Genomic DNA, 3,986 nt, shown 5'->3' with positions numbered 1-3,986 from the left:
TCCCCTCTTCTCATCTGTGAATTCTTTCTAGAACTGCCATATTGAGAAAGAGCCCAGACCATGCATCCTTTAATATCTGGCTACCACTTTGCTACCAAATACTAGCTTGGGCATTTCTTTCCCACTCCTCCGACTTTTCTTTCTCCCTCTCTGCTTTCTAGCTCCTTTTTATATGTTTTGTTATCCTCATTAAAATGTAAGCTCTTTGAAGACAAATCTGTTTTCATTTTTGCTTGCATTTGTATCCCTAGCACTTAGTCCAATGCTTGGCCCATAGTAAGTGCTACATAAATACCTGAGTTGCTGTAGGATAAAATATAAACTTCTCTGCTCAGCCTTTAGATAATCATACAACTTTCCCTCATTACTGGAGACAAGTCCCTTTTCCTCAGTCTATGATCTTGAAAAAATTGATGTAATTTATGTTCTTTATTGAGCACTCCATTCTCCATATCTATACCTTTGCATTGGCCTTTTCCCCATTCAAGGAATGTATTCCTCTTTTTTTCTGCTTCAAATACTCTTTTCCTTTAAGACACAGCTTAAGCACCATATTTTTTGAGAGGCCTTCCCTAATCCTAGCAACTATTTGTGTCCTTTCCCTACTCTACCTAGTATTATACATACATACACACACACACGCATACACACTCACATAAACACATTCACACATACACACACATGCATATATATATATAAACACAAATGTATATTTCTATTCATTGTTGTCTCCCTCATTAGAATGTAAATTCCCTGGGACTGGGGATTGTTTTATTCTGAATGCAACCTTACCTTCTGGTATAGCAGATGCTATGGTAGGTGGTAGACACTTAATATATGGTTGGTGCTCAATAAATATTTGTTGCTGATTTAGCAGGGAAAATGTGTGTGTTCTTTAATGTCTTCCAAAGATTCTCAAAATAATGGTATATTTTTCCATCTTTTCTAACCCATATATAATGCTAGAAGAGTTAAAAATAATAAATCTTATTTAAGAAAATATACCCGAACACATCTGCCAAGAATACGTGATTGAATAAAAAGTAAAATAAAATAAAATAATAAAAAATATAGCAATGTCTCCTGTTGCTAAAATCTTTATAATTAACATAACAAATATGCATTAATTAAATCATTGCATAAATTCTGCCCTTTTGAGTTAAATTATAATACATGATAGAATAGTAAATAAATTTTGCTTGATTATACCAAAAATCTGATTCAGGAAAAAAATGTGCTTGAACATTGAATTTTAAAATGAAATTACAAGAACAAAAGCCGAAAATAGTAGTCAAAGACTAAAGCTAAAATAGATTTATCTCTTACATTTTGACCTTGTATTTTTTTTTTTTATTGATTTGTTCAGTATTCCAAAAAAAGGCCTTATAAATGATTCATTCTGGTGATGGAGATAGGGGGTGGAATCGCAACACTGCATTGAAAAGATATTAACTATAATGTGATAGCACAATTAAAAATATAATATGTTAGCATAATCATAAACATATTAGAATTCATTACAAGTAACAAATAGAGTTATGAGATCCTTAGGGTAGGAGAGAGGAACCTTATGTTTAGAATTTTAAAAAATCGATTATCATTGTTATTTTTTTTTTAAGGAAAGTCTCCCTAGACATGCTATTTTACATGACATCCAGCTTCAAGAGAGTAGTGGAGGTTAGGTTTGCCTATCCCATAGCATGTGCCTGAAAACTTCTAGGAACTCTAGAGGTTTAATGACTAAATAAGTGACCAATCATAATTCTTGAGCTGGACATTACTAGGTTCAGGGCAACCTTTTGAGGTCCAGAATTTGAAGGTTGGAACTAAATAATTTCAAGAGGATCAATCCTCAGCAGTTCCTCCATTGGTCTTAGAGAAGGCAACAGCAACAACCACAAAAAATATGGCTCAAACCAATTTAACAGAATACATGGACAGGGAATTGGTTGGACCAAAATGAAAAAGAGAGGAAAAATCTAAAACGTCTAATTAGAAGACCTGCACACTTCATTAAGGTTCTGATGAGATTTAATTGTCAACTTTCTTACAAAATTAATAATATTTATAAGTTATTGAATCATAGTTTAAGTTATTTTGTCAGTGTTCACTATTGTGCACACTTTTGTGTGCATGATCAATTCTTTTCAGTATAGGAAAAAATACCATTTCATGCCTAATTCATGTTGTATTTGAGTACCTATCTCCCCATTCCCACTTGTGGATCTCTAAGCTATAGACAAAATCTTAGCTTCAAAAAGAGTAGGTTTTCATATTTTTTCCAGTAACATGAGTAATATGGAAATATATTTTCTTGATTTCAAAAATATAATTGATATAATAATGTTTGCCTTTATCCTTCTCCAAACAACAAAACACAACAAAGAGATGGTGGGGGCTAGAGGAAGAGAAATCAAAACTCTTTTTTAAAATATATATTTTTGAAAGTTGTTAGGACTTGACCAACTAAACAATATGATACCAAGGAGTCTAGTCACTCTTTTATTAGATTCCAGGCTCCTCAAGATTGAGTACCATGTAATAGGGGATATGGGTCTAAAGGAAAGAGGCCCCTTTGTGAGAATGAGCAGGAACAGAGCTCCAGCTTCCTAGGTCCAGTAGTACAATTCATTGCTAGATAAGGGAGAGCATGACATCATATAGATGACTGGTGTTGGGTTGAGAAGGTTTTGGTTTTGTATCTTTGTATCTTTAATACATATTGGCTGGCAAGAAATGACTTCTCACTGCTAAAGGAAGCTCTTTAAGTATATGGGTTAAAAGTTAGTTACCCTTGAAATTTCAGGACTATACCATATCTGTATGTATATGTGCGTGTATATATATATATATATATATATATATATATGTATATATATACACACATATATACACATACATATGTATATGTATATATAGATGATATATATGCATATTGATATTTGCATGCAAATGCATATTATATGTAATCTATATAGGTATACATACACACTGTACCATTTCATAACAATTATAACATAATTGTTTTGAAATCATACAGTGTAATCATTGTATTCAAAGCCTTCTTAAATGTAGAGCAGCTATTTTTATGGTTAATCAAATATCTCATATAGATCAAGCATTCAATAAATCTTTATTAAGCACTTAATTTATGTTGGGCATTATGCTAAGTACTGGGAATACAAAAAGAGGCAGGAGACAATCACTGATCTCAAAGAATTTGCAATTGAATTTATAGAGATCCATATTTTTGATGAGAATAAATTTATATAGATAAATAAAGTTGAAAAGAAAAACCACTTATTCCTGAGTCCATGTATCTGGTTCAAATCCTACTTCTGAAATGTATTACTGGTTTACCCTGGACAAATCTTTGGGCATAGCAGATTCTTTATTTGAAATATGAGGGGGTTGGACTGCAGGACTTCTATAATCTATATCTACGGCTCTTTTTTGGTAATTATAAATATAGTCTTTGACCAATATCTCTTACCAAAATTCAAAGGGAACACAGAAATGGATGAAATGAAGGACATAGTAAATGGAGGATTAATTCATATACTATTAGATTCTTTAGTATTGTTTTATTATTAACATTTTATTAGTAGTACTATTGCTGTTTTAAAATTAGCTAGTCAAGAGGACTCTGAAAGACAGAAATAAAACCTTTTTTCTTCTTTATGTAAGGCAGAGGTGTCATGCTATTGCTTACCTAACAATGAATTGTACTGCTGAACCTAGGAGGCTGGAGCACTGTGTCTGCTCTCTCACAAAGACACCCTTTTGTTTTGTGACTTATAGGTCTGAAAACATCCTCTAAAGTGGAATAAAATGAGATTGAAATTATTTTAAAATACAAATATGATACATAGAAAATATATTATGGAAAATATTAATGAGTGATTTGCTAAGTCAATAGCTTAGCAATAGTGGCTGGATGGGACCTATTTCTATTTTAGTTGGACACTACTGATCTAAGAAACAAA

This window comes from Notamacropus eugenii, chromosome 4, assembly GCF_028372415.1.
Source record: "Notamacropus eugenii isolate mMacEug1 chromosome 4, mMacEug1.pri_v2, whole genome shotgun sequence".
NCBI classification, from domain to species: domain Eukaryota; kingdom Metazoa; phylum Chordata; class Mammalia; order Diprotodontia; family Macropodidae; genus Notamacropus; species Notamacropus eugenii.
The sequence above is the reverse complement of the archived record's forward strand: the minus strand, read 5'-3'. Positions refer to the sequence as shown.